Here is a 13888-nt window from a genome sequence, read left to right as displayed (position 1 = left end):
CTAGTGACTTTATGTGTCATACAATCAATAATATAGGAAGAGGTGACACCAGAAATAAGCATTTGCAGGGGGAAAAATGTGACCTCTAGTTTGTGTACTTATTTGCAAGCCCACATAAATTATCAGTGGATTTAGTTCTTACAATAGAATCCACTGTGTTCATGTAAATGATATTCATCTGATAGTCTTTCAAATTTGCTTTAGAATTCCTCATTATGTCCGTATATAATGCGGCACACTTTCATATGCGAAGGAAATAAGGTATAATTTAAGTATTTTCTTGGATCAGCAATTAATGTCTCCCAGTTACCAATCTTTGGTTTAACACAAAATGAGCAGCCGACATTTATTTCTTTAAATAACAAAGAGTAATTCAATGACCAGAGTAGTCTTGACTGTTTACCCTTCAAGGAAATGCCTTGGCTCAATTCTTCTCAACCTCTTAGAAGATAATTTTAATTCTTTCAAACATAATGATTCAAGCCTACCACCAGTAAAGATTTCAGAGAGCTTTGCTTTCTATATAGCACGCACACACTTTTTCTTCTTGCTTTTCAAAGAAAAAATTATAAAATTTGCTCTTTTAAACCACCCTGCAGGCATTCTGATAGGTGGATCTCATTTGCAATGAGAATCCCTAACACAGCATCTTCCCCCCAGTGGTCTCAGTTAATAGAAGCACATTGCCTTTTCCACACAGGGAAATTCATTGTTGATTCCACAACCCAGGATCCCTGATACTGATCTGTCAATCTGACTGGTCTGTTCTACGCATATCTGAGAATTTTGTGGAAGCAATTAGAAAAAAATTTCCTCCGGTAGATGATGAAGCCCTCCATTCTCAAACACTCAAAACTTTACCTCCTCAAGAATGTAAGTCAGCTCCTTTAAGACTTCTTCTAAAAAGCATTTCCTGGCTCATGATGTTGAGTGTCTCTTTTGATTCTGCTTTTCTGTCTCTGATCTTGGGCAGTTGCGTTCAGAGCAAGTTTTGCGTCTAGTTTCATAACTGTATAATGGCCATTTCGTGATTGACAATGCACCACCTTAGATCTCATCCAGACCTACACCTGGCATTCACAGCTTTTGTTAATCACTTGAAAGCATTCTAGCTATGGGCAAAATTGAGCATTTTAATGGATAAACAAGTGAGTGCACTAGGCAGAAGAGCTTTACACAATCATATTTTTCTTAAAAAGATGCTGTTATGAGTGCATTTATTAGCTTTCCTTCAGATCTACCTACAGATTTTTGTTAATGGACGGCACTTCTACTCTTCTTTTCAATATTATGTTCCTATCACTTCTAGCCATGTTCATGGTCTTCCACCCAGCACATTTAAAGTGTTGTGTGGTGCAAATGGTATTCCACCTACAAGGATGACAAAGGAAGGGGAAACAATTCCAACAGTTAGATATTTCATTTTTGGAGCTTAATCAGGCCATGGTTAATCATCTCCCAAGGCAGAGATGTCTTACCTATAGAAGGAACAACCACTGAGCGTTGGGTCTCCCAAGAGAGAGAGCACTTAAGCTTTCCAGCCCACAAGAACTGGTGAGTAGCTTTCTGTGACTTTTTCCCTGCCTGCCAAGATGTCCCAAAAGATTTCCTCAGAGGCTCTACCAATTTTCAATTTTGCCAAGTTTCCTCTGATTTAATCTCCTAAGGGACATTTAAATCAACAGTCATTGTATATATTATTTTGATTTATTTGTAGGAAAGAACATTCCTTCACAACTTCAAAAGGCAATATGACTTTGTAGTTAAAACCACGACTCCTAGCTTTACAGGAAGACTTGCTTGCCCAGAATCACCTTATCTGTAATCAGTGCAGGTCTTCACAGCTCCTTGGTCTGCTCACATTCTTTAGAATCAGGCTGTCCTAACCTTTATCAAAGATCCAGAGAGGTGTTCCCTTGGAAATATGCAATCTTAGTCTTTCTTTTCCCTAATTCCAAACCTTTGTATTTCTTCCAAGGCTATTCCCATCATATTTCATCATCCTTAGTACTGCTCACTATTACCTATCAGCAATAGGGAGAGGCTCATGATAAAGTCCTCTGGGCATGTTTTTCTGAAAGTGAATTTACCATAGGAAGAAACCAATATAATGGCATTCTACTTCGAAAACAATCATTACAATAGGTATCTCTATAAATGTTTGGGACAGATTATACCCTACAGCTATACACTGCAACAGTATTATTGATTTTATTTCCTTTTGAATTTTTCATGCTTCAGTGTCATCCACCTAGCTTTTTATTCTATCAAAATATGTAGGTATGGATGAGAATTAAGGAGCTCACCCCCAACATACACACACACACACACACACACACACACACACACACACACACTCAACCTCTGTGAAAGTTTCTACAAAAGTGAAGCATGTAAACCTAGAAAACCCTAATGTATAGCTTTCATGCCTCCCCCAAAATTTGAGTGGGTAAAAAAGTTTCTCTGTGGGTATTATATTCCTGGCATGTAAAGGATAGTAAAATTTCACAATAACCAAACACACCAAAAAAGAAATTAGCTAACTTCAGTGTTCCTGAGTCGATTTTGACAGTTAATGCACAGCCCAGCTCTCCTTATTTATTGGCTGCAAAGACAGATCTACCTAGCCAAATCCAGGAGTGTACTGGGGGTGACAGGGGAATTAATGTGCTGGAATTCTTAGGCAGCCCTCTGTACTGGAAGCTGTTTACCCACCAAGAAGGATCTGGCCCAGAGATTTCCAAAGACCTCTCCCCTACATTCCCAAGTTGAAATAACCCACTTAATTTACAGAACTTTTTGTTAGACCCTTCTTGAAGCCACATGGTAGGACAAGAGATAAATTCTCTAGGGACAGCTTTCTTAAAAATGTGATACTATTTGTTTTGACCTATATTCTAATATGAAGTTTCCATTCTTTCCAAGTGGAAGGAACAATTCTAATAACCAAATATATAACCACTTTTCAAAATATTTCACTTAAAAAATCAACTGTATAAATATTTAAGATAAAAGTTTTATGACCCAGATAGCTAGTTCTGAGAAAAATAATTTAATTTTCTCTATAGGTACATTTCTCTGCCTTCTTATATTTACCATTAAACTTGGAAAAATGCTCCAAAGAAGAAATCTCGAGATTTTACATTCTAATGTTCCATAAGTGAGTAATATGGATAAAATAATGTTTTAGGTGAAAGTTAATTATGTTGTTGACAGACGTACTTAAAAATGAGAGAATTTAGCACGAATAAAATGTGTGAGGTAAGATTTCATCACTATTCTTGTCTAAAATATTTGAAAGTCATTAACTTTAAGGAAGATAAATTTCCAGTTTCCCAAAACAGGACAATTTCAGCTTGTATTGTTTTTATATGGAAATCAAAGCTGGGCATACATAACTTCTGGCTTTGGCAACCCCCAAAAAGTATGCTTTGGGCAGCCTTTTCCATATTATCGAGTTATTTTATGGAATACACTGGATCTATACAGGTGTCTCATAAAAATGCCTTCAATAATTTCCCTCTTCTTTTTTTTTGGGGGGGGGGGTGGGGGAGGGCAGGAAGTTTCTGCATTTCAGAATTTGACAATTTAATTTATAAAAGGCTGATTTCATTTTGATGTTAACATTTCAGAATTTTAATATTTTAAATAATCATCAGATGGGCTATTGAGCTTGAGTCTAACCCAAATAAACAATAACGCTCAAACAGACTTATCAGTAGTTGAAAGGCTTCTGAAACACTGGCCTTTTCATGCAAATAGAAGAGTTGTTTTCAATCTTTTTTTTCTACCAAAAGTTGCCATTTCAGCCAGTGTAAAAAAACATTTGAAATGGTGGTTTGAAGATTAACTCGATATGAATCAGACACAATTTCAGCATTAAATCTCCTCTGTCCCATCTCTCCCTAGAGTATAGAGAGATATGTATATAAATACAAAAACACACAACGTATGTCAGATAACTTGAACTATGTTTTTGGATGTCTAAGATTACCCTAAAAGCCCATGTCAGGTTAGTATTCATTTTTATCAGAATTTTTTATAAATGAGAAAAGGGAGGGGGCACCTGGGGGGCTCAGTCGCTTAAGGGTCCGACTTCGGCTCAGGTCATGATCTCACAGCTTGTGGGTTCAAGCCCCACGTTGGGCTCTGTGCTGACAGCTCAGAGCCTGGAGCCTGCTTCAGATTCAGTGTCTCCCTCTCTCTCTGCCTCTCCCCTGCTCACACTCTCTCTCTCAAAAATAAAGATTTTAAAACAATTTTATAAATGAGAACAGGGAGAGAGATACAGAAAGAAATGTTTTCCTGATTCTTTTCTTTTTTTGCTAAAGATGCAAATTCAAAGTTGTTTGAAAGCTGCCTAGAATGTTAATCATATAAATCCTTCTAAAAACAGGAGTAGATCTTTAAAAGAAAGAAATTCACTTTTCTTCCCTTCATTTAGCAAGCATTTTTGATAGACAGTCTTTAGGATCGATTAGAGCACCTTTCTGACTTTTCCAATTACCCTCTGTTATTTGGAGGGTGTTGAAAACAGCTCTTGAAAAAAAATTATGCTCATCTAGGTCAAATCCTGAGGGATTAAAAGAATGAGATTTTATATTTTCCCTGGAAACATAGCACTGAGCAGGCAGGCTCCCATACATCACTTGACATTTTCTAGAAATATGTTTTGGCACAATAGGAAAGCATGAATGAGACTCCTACCCAGTTCTGCCACAAAAACCTAATCATCTACAACCATGTAGATCTTCCACTAGCTGTAATTTAACTAAGATATTTTCACTCAAGCAACCGTCAACTTGCATATACACTGGCTGTGTTGTGACTAGCATTTTCCCTCCAAGATCTTACTAACAGACAAACTAACCATTTCAACCAACCGGTACATGAGATTTCTCCAAGGGGTCCAGTCAGGGTAAGGAGTGGGTACAGAGAGGGGTAGTAATATTGACATCAGGTCACTGGAGCCTATTTAACCAACTGCTTCATTGCATACCGGACCTTATTTGGGACACTTATTGTCCCAATATTAGAAATACTGGAAGGACTTTATCTTATTGCTATTTCAACAAAATTTTTGCGGTATTGGATCTAAGCAAAGGATAACATCATGCAAAAACTGAAAGTCATTTTTATTAGCTCTCCTATTGTTACATTTTGTAGGAAAATATTATCTTTGAGTTTTAGCCTAAAACTCTTAAGAACAACAAGACTTTTGCTGCCATCAGTAATCCCTTAGGAAATTTGACACTTCGAACCTTCTTAGAGACAGATGATACTATGGTAAATGTATGCAAGTGGCTTAAAATATTCTTGAAGTTCTCAGGTTGTCTTCACAGATCCTGCATAGATTTACATTTTAAAAAATGAGTATCTTTCTCATAAAAATAGATTGGGAATTTTCCCAACAACTGGTTTCATTTTGTTGAGAAAAGAGTCTAGCACCCAAAGAAGCTAGGGTTGTATCAACGACTCTGCTTCTATGCCCCTTTTCATACTTCTGACTCAATCTCTATGGCACATCTTTCAGCACCAACTGTAGATGATGAGAGAAAGCCAAAAGAAAGGGTTGCACTCACTTTCAAAATGGACTAAATCTGCTTATCACCTTGAAAAAATTAAAATTTTCAAACTTTAAACACCCATAGAGATGCTTTTAAATGCCCATTCTGAAGGCAAGATCTCTATGGCAAAGCCTTAAAGAAAACATAATTATTGAGACATAGGATTTAGTAACATCAGTATTCAACCCTTGCCATCTACTTACAGTCTCTAGAGGCAAACAAGCAGTTGGGGAAGGGGAGACAAATCACTATCAATGTCATAAGTCACATCACCATTCAAATACTAGGTGGAGTCGGGAACTATACAAGATACATGGGTCCAAACCTAGTCTCGAGCCCAACCCCACCCTTGCTCACCGCCATGATGGATATGGTCTATGAACATTAGAACAATGCCAGGGTATTATTTTCACTTAATATGAATATTACCTATTGCGATTCCTCTCTGCTCTGAGCCAGGCCGTTTTGACTCAGATCTTTAGAGTCGTACTTGTCGCCTGCCTGGAAAGTGAACCCATCTTTTCAAACTGGTTTCCATGGACTCAATTTTTAAAAACACTATGAAAGCAGCAGAGCCAAGTGGATTGGACCTAGCAAGGAGTCTACCCTTAAAGGAGTCCAAGCTTGCGTTTTTCTTCTTCCTGGCCAATACGCTAGCATCCCAACTCTGAAGTCATTCTGTTAGTAAAATGAAAATAATAATTGCTTTGTCGCTGTTAGAAATCATGCCTCTTTAGAGCTTAGTGCTTCCATTAACCAAAACCAGATCCATGGGTGGTAGTATTAGGACTTTACCCAAAGACTGAGTTTTATGTTGTGAACAAACCTGAACTGGTTTGGGTCCCTTTAAAACAACAGACAAGATATTTAATAATATTTGAAAACAATGAAAAGGGTTCAGTACAGGCTTCTGGGTTAAAGAGGAGGGCAGAGCTTGTGACAGGCTCTCTTAATGTTTTGCTCTTCCCTGTAAATTTTTATCTGTCAGGGTTCCCAGTGGAGTATTTCCCCATACTCATTCTGTGGGAGGACACTGACATAATTCCAGAGTCTGCCTTTTATTTCCTAATTCTCCCAAGAGAAACAGCCATTCCTTAGCTCATAATATAAAAGAAAAACAGAAAGAATAGCTGCCTCACTGGTTGATCCAGAAGGTTTTTACAAAAGCACAGACCATTCAGAGTATCTTTAACATGACTGTGACTGTAATCCAATAAAAAGATTTGATATTTCCAACTCCTAATCAAAAGTCAGAAATTGCTTTGACACTAGGATCTTAATGCCACTTTATCTTCCTTGCTGGTCCTCACAAATCAATAAAACTTGAGAGATGCAGAGAGTGGACAGTGATGATCAGTTAAAATTCAGATCTGGTTACTGAGGCTAGAAAAACATCAAATGGCACATTATCGGAGGAAAAAGAATCAGAAGCTAAACCAAAGAGAACAGGAAATTAGTCAATTTAGCAAGTATGTTTTCCAAAACCATTGATTCATTTTGTATGTAGTTAAAACTTAAAAATCTATACAGTCAGCGCTGTGGAACCATTTTTAAATCAAATGCCAGAGTCTATTATATTTTTCAATCCTATAATTCTATAAATCTCAAGCGTTTTGTGCAAAGTATTGTATTAGGCATTCTAAGAGGATATGAAGAATTCAAGACACAGTAATTTCGAGAAAATTAACACTAGCCCTGAATTCAGTCAGGAAGAGGCCACTTGTGGCACTCAAAGTCACCTTCCATTTTGGTCGAGGCATTTTATCAATTTGAGACTGCTTAATGCAGCCATCCTGAAACCGATCAAGAAGCTTTTCTTTAACAGAAATAGAAATACTAAGTCTGTTAACTTCATAGTCTTTCACCAATGAAACAAATGAATTTAGACTCCACTAACAGATCCTGAGTGTACAATGAGCCAAACTCTGTGTGAGGTTGATATACGGTCTTTAACATTTCAAGTTGGGGAAAACTGACTTCAAAGATCATTTGCCTCCCATTCCTGAATTTTTCTTTTTTTCTATTGAGTGTGGATACTAAATCATCACTGGATTTTCTTCACTCTGCCTGTTGCTCTTCTTGAGGTATCCGGCTATATACATTTCAGTGAGTTACAACTCCAGTTGTCACATTTTAACAGCCAACTAGGAGGGACCTCAGTCCCGATGTCTGAATACACAAGGTTCTCTTCATTTCAACATCAACTAGCCATCAGAGAGGAGACCCGAAGGCTTTCCTCTTTTGAAAATTAGTATTTGTTTCAGAGGGTTATGAATCTTTGGCTCTCTCTGAACTTGGATTTCCTCATCATTAAAGGAACGACTTTACCTCTAGCTTGCTTTCCCACAATACATCAAGCCCTATGTGATCTGGTAGTTCCCTGTTATCTACTGGGTATGGGTTGAAGGTGCTTTCCATTGTGAACAAGTTTCCTCCTAATTCTTGATTGCAAGTGTCAAGCCAATAAAACCACATTAAGTCTGACGGGAATTTAAAAGTTTCTTCTGAAATAATTCTTTGTGCACTGCTGGAAAAAAAAAAAAAAAATGTCTCTTCCCAAACAGGGAGTGAAAAGTTTCTCCCTTTGCGGTAGACCTACAATAGAAAATTTAACAAGATTGGAACGGATTCCACACCAGTGACCTTTGTAAGGCTGAATCCACTCTTTTTCTGAACATAAAGTGTAAGTTCATACAGTTTCCCATAATAATCCCACTTACTTTTCATTCTTTGTACTTAATGACAATCTTTTAGGAGGAAGACTGAGAGCAGTCATTTTACACCAAAGGGAGTGAATACAAACATGATTCGTGTTGACTGGACAAAAAGATACTAAGACTGTAAAGGAAGATGAAAAAGGAATTTCATGTATGCTACAGATTCAACTGTCTTTTTAAAAGCCTCCCTTGTTGTGGAGAAAATGACTACTCAAAAAGGTTTCACAAAGACTTAAATCCCACCCCTAGCAATCATCTGGTTTGCCCACAGCCCACATGCTTCATTAGCAATCTGAAATTGCACACAGAGAAAACATAGCAAGAAGCAATAGACATTGCCATGGGGAAGAGAAAAAGCAACCGTGGTGAACTCTGCTTACATAAACAAAGGATGTTTTAGTGGAATAAATGTAAGCTTTCTCTTGAAGGAATCCCAGTTAGTATGTCATTAGAAATGGCAAAACCATTTCAACATCATAAGTCGTATATTCCAGCTTTATTAGCATTGAGGCACAGGGCCAAATTTGTCGGGGGAAAAGTAAACAAATGTTCCCAACACTGTAACAGATCAAGTGATCTTGTGAGCCTGTCGGGAGAAAAAAATTAAAATAGGTAACATTATTTTATAACTATATTAGTAGCTCTGACTTCCACTGAGGGATAAAATTTTATTTTTCCTTCTCATCACTAACTGTTCTATAGAGCCGCTGTTCAGTTGCAGTAGGCATGGGATTCTTATATTTTGATAAGTCCCTCACATTGAATTTGACCCCCATTTCATATTTGATCAGGAGATCCTAAATTGGAAAGGTAGGATTTTCTGTCTTTTTTACACAAATCTGCACCAGAAGCATTTTCCAAAGATGACTGCCTTAAGCCATCTAGGTAGCTCCGTCCATCAGTGGTGGGTGCTTGGTGTAAGGCAGAGAGAGCCTGTGAGTAGATTGAGTCCCCCTTCTGCATAGACGGCTGCTCATTCAGACCCTCACGTCTCTTCCTCCTCAAGTCCTTGTACCAATCCAGCCTCCTGAACTGACCCAGCTCCACTTGTCAAACAAACTGCAAATCTCTAAGTGTGCTGACATCTTGTTCAATTTAATTCCCCATCAAATGAATTTCTCGGATTTTTCCCTTGATGATCTTGCCCTCTCTGTACTCATGCATATAGGCCCATAGATTTGATATACTTTAAAGAGGATTTTACTAGGAAAAAAACAATCAACCTTTGTGTTCAGTAAAAAACTATGTTAACCACCCTGAAATAATAGAGGGAATATCACCTGTGTGGTGACAAACTTAATGGTAGTGCTAAAACACTACCCTCAGAAGACAAACTGTAGAGTCTTCTCCAAAAAGCCTTTTAGAGACTCAAACTTGATGATATGGAAAAACATTCCCTTCAGAGGTCATAGGTTAGAGTTTGGTTACATTTCACTTACAGGTTTGTTGTATAAGCAGATAAGGCACTTAAACTTCAGATCCTTTCTTTAATATTAAATCAGCATCTATCGAATCTGTCCCTTACCTACGTTACAAAAACATCGGGGGGAAAAAATCCAATACCGACCTTCACGTTCCACATGGAAAAGCTTTGTCCTGGGAGCACAATTAAGGTGATTTGGAAAACCGTAGCGTGTTCTAGAATAAGCTATACAGTGACACTTAACATTTGGTCCCCAACAAAACAGTATCAGCAACAATTTTCAAATTTGTTATTTATACAACTTCTCTGGTTCTACCAGAGACCCCAGCCCAGACCTACGAATCGAATTCTGGAAGTGGGCCCAGCAATGTGGGTTTTGACAAGGTCTTGAGGAGGATTCTGGTGCATGTTCAGGTTTGATAGGCCCACCGTCAAACTCCGCATCTTCACAAGAAAAAGCTTAAACGGTAGGTTTCATGTGGGCCCTGTACATTCTGATGTATGGACAGAAATGTTCACTGTTTGGAATTAAAATGTAATTTGAAGGAAAACTAATCCTTGCAAATATTCTTTCCTGGCATAACTGAACTTCAGGCAGGCTCTCCACAATCAGCGAGATTTCTAATCAGCTTTTCCCGTTCTTTCAAAAAACCAACAGTCACTCTGCTTTGCTTGACTGGCGCAGGGCCTCTAGAGTGACCTTGGACCCTTTTAATTGATTAGCTCTGGACCACTGGCCTTCATACTACATCATCGTGTATCAGTACTGAGTTATATTTAATGACAGTATCTGTTGGTTTGAAAACTGAGTATGAATTAAGCCAAAATAACTACTGGCTATGAGTGAGTTTGGGTTTTAGAAGATAGTTTCAAAATCTCAGTATGGCTCATAAAACCTCATAAAAAGCACAGATAACGTAGACATCATCCCAAGTCCCTCCGGAGCACCCTTCCTGGCTCTCGCTCGAATTGGTGCAGAAATGGAGAGTCACCAAGTGACTTTGCTTATAAAGAGATCTCAGAAAGTAGAACTTAAGATTGTTATTGTGTGTGCATGTTTCCTAAAAATCTAACCTGAAAAGATCATACTTAAAACATCCATATATATTTTGACCCCCTTCTTTTGGGGATCCAGAAAAATAATGCAAAGTGTACAAAAGGAGGCCTTAAAATGGAAGCTCAACCATGATATTCTGGAGAGAAATTCTATAACTGTCACTCATTCCAGGCCTCCCTTAAAGGAGTCAAGTTTGTCAGATATTTTGGAAGGACTGCTTTTTTAGAAATTACTGAAAAAGAATAACTGCTAGATAATGTGTTCTGCCTGCTTCTCTAAAATCTGTGCTCCTCTCCTGTTGCTGGTCAAAGTTTGAACATCTTAAGTGTCTGTTTTCTGTCTCCAAGAATATTTCCTCATTGGCTCTTTCCCAATCATCCTATGTCTCTTCCGCACCTGATCATCAGAAAGCTCCAGCTCAGCTCAAGCAGTACCTCCTTCCTCTGTCTCCACCATTGTGCACATATCCATTTGCATATCATTTTACTAAAAGTTAAAGCCTCACTAAGAGGATGCTTCCTAGAATAATCACCAATGTCCAGACACTTTGGTGATGGAAAGTACACCTTGGGGGAGCAGGGGTGGGTGCTGAATCATATTGCCTGTGATTCACGCAGGTCCAGAGCCTTGACCTTCCTGCAGAACTTGAGTCCACTGTGGTATTTTTACACTCTTAAATCCAAGGCAGAGTTACAGTGGTGGCTTTGCTGTAGCAAATATCCTCCTTGCTGACCTTAGTCCACAACTCATGGTTTATGTAATTGACTCAAGTCCAAAAACCTTTAAACAAACCTAGATTAAAAATTTCTTTCAGAAAGATTAGGAGAAAAAAGTTATATGCTCTAAAGACTCTTACTTGTGTGGTACATCAAAAAGGCCTTGATATTAGAAGGTAACATAATTGTTTTAATCTTCAATAGCTTTGCCTTTCAGTGCCATTCATGGTGATTTTCATAGGTCAGTGGTGCAATTCAACACTATTCTAATAAGCCATAATAATTGTTGGCACAACTGTTATTACAATGGGGACTTCCCTGGGTTTCATCTATTAATTTTTTGTAGACAGTAGGAAGCTCACACTGAGAAGACATTTGTAGCTTCCTAGACAAGGGCAATGAAAGGAATTAGCATATTGTACATACTGTATATATGCACTGCTCTGTGCCACTGCGAGTATTCTAAAGAGAGACAAATGAGAAGGGAGAATTTAAACAGGAACTAATTTAGAACTTCTCTCTTGCCTTCAGTGGTTATGGACAGCTTTCGTTCCCACTGAGTAAGCCTGGTAAAGACTTTCATAGTAAACTGAACTCATCCTGAGCCAGAATAGGCAATCCATACAAAAAAAAAAAAAAAAAAAAAAAAAGTGGCAGGTCATTGGGCCAGAAACCACCTCTCCCTAAGAGGTGATCATGAATCCCCCGCACAGGGCAAAAAAGGGAATAACAGCTTGTTTACATCTCGTATACACAGTTTCAAGGACCCATTGCAAATAACCTTCAAAGAGAGGGAGAGAGTGGAAAGAAGAGAATAAAAACAGAGAGGAAGAGATCTTACCTTGAAAAATGAAGTAAGCAATCCTAATATTCCTCTAGTTGGTCCTGAAAAATGTTCACACGTCTAAAGTTATTTATAAAAAAAAAACTTCACCGCACTTTGAAATTCCTGAGTGGTGGTAGGTCAGTAATGGATTTGGATACTTGAGTTTTTCAGTTTTTATTCTTTAGGCCAATGAATGTAATCTCTAAACTTACCATTCTGAGTACACGCGCACGCACGCGCACACACAACCACACGCACACATATTAAGGTATGTGCACATTACTTATTTTGTAGGAAACACAATGTATAAAAATAAAGAGTCCAGTGGATTCATTCAGTGTGTTTCAGCGATAAGATGTAGTGGGGAATATCCTCCTTGCTGACCATATTGTTAAAATTATAATCTTAAGCAACACTGTTAGAAATGCCTGTGTAAAATATCTTCTCTAGTATCAATGAATCAATACATTTTGAATTCAACTTTCAAAAATACGTGCTAAACTTAAACATTTTTGTATCTGTGGTGTTTTCCTATTAACTTATAGTAGTGAACAAGTCACCAGAAACCTGATATCATTAAAAAGGAAAATGGACTAAATGAAAAGTTAAAAATAGAGGTTATTTACAAAGTCTTTTGCCAAAAGCATTGTTTAATGAAAACGTAATTTCTTTCACTATGAATGTGATTATAAGAAATGCTTGCCCTATCATTCTCTCTCTTTTGAGAAATCAATGTTTTGTATTCCTAAGGGCCAAGAACAATATTCTTTAAATCAGTGTAATGCACAGACACCTTGGGAATGAAAGGCACAGTGACTTGGATCACCTGCATAATGCTGGATTAGAATTCCAACATTTGATGGTAAATATATGATTCTTTCCTAGAATTCTTAGACTGCACTAAGTCACTTCTGGGAATTTCAGTCAATCCTTTTAAATGAAGGCATCGACATTAGTGACAGATCTTATCTAACATGGATGGCATTAAAATGTCCCCTTTCAAGTACCATGAGTGGATGGAAATTACCATCTAATCTTCCCACCTAATCATCTCACATAACTCAGAGGTCTAACAACGTTGCATAGAAGGTTAACAGACTATATGCACCAAGGATACTTCATTTGTGCAGTTAGTAAGAACTAGCCATTTACAAAATACATTCAAATGTTTTGTAAATAAATTTTTTGATTCCTATAGTTTTGTTCAAACTGCTTTTAAAATACTTAGATTTTATTTGAATTTTAAAAATAATCTGTTACAAGTTCGATGTTGCTTTATTGACTCTGTGATTCAATGTACACTCAGCCATATTCCTGTGGGGAAATATCAATTCTATTGACTTTCTTGGCATGAGCCAGAGATTCATAGTTTCTTTAAGGACTCTAAGTATGGGACAAAACCAAAATTAAATTCTAGTGAAGAAATTAGAAACCTATTGTATAAAATGTATTTTTAAAATCTTAAGATATATGTGATTTACACTGCCTGTTAATCTAGTCTCTTTGTGAAATAACCACAGCATAATATTTGTTAAGACTCTGAAACACCAAATATTTGTGATGTTTGTATAGCACCGTTGTT

Source organism: Panthera onca, chromosome A3 (genome assembly GCF_046562875.1).
Source record: "Panthera onca isolate mPanOnc1 chromosome A3, mPanOnc1 haplotype 2, whole genome shotgun sequence".
NCBI lineage: Eukaryota > Metazoa > Chordata > Mammalia > Carnivora > Felidae > Panthera > Panthera onca.
This window is presented reverse-complemented; position numbering follows the sequence as displayed.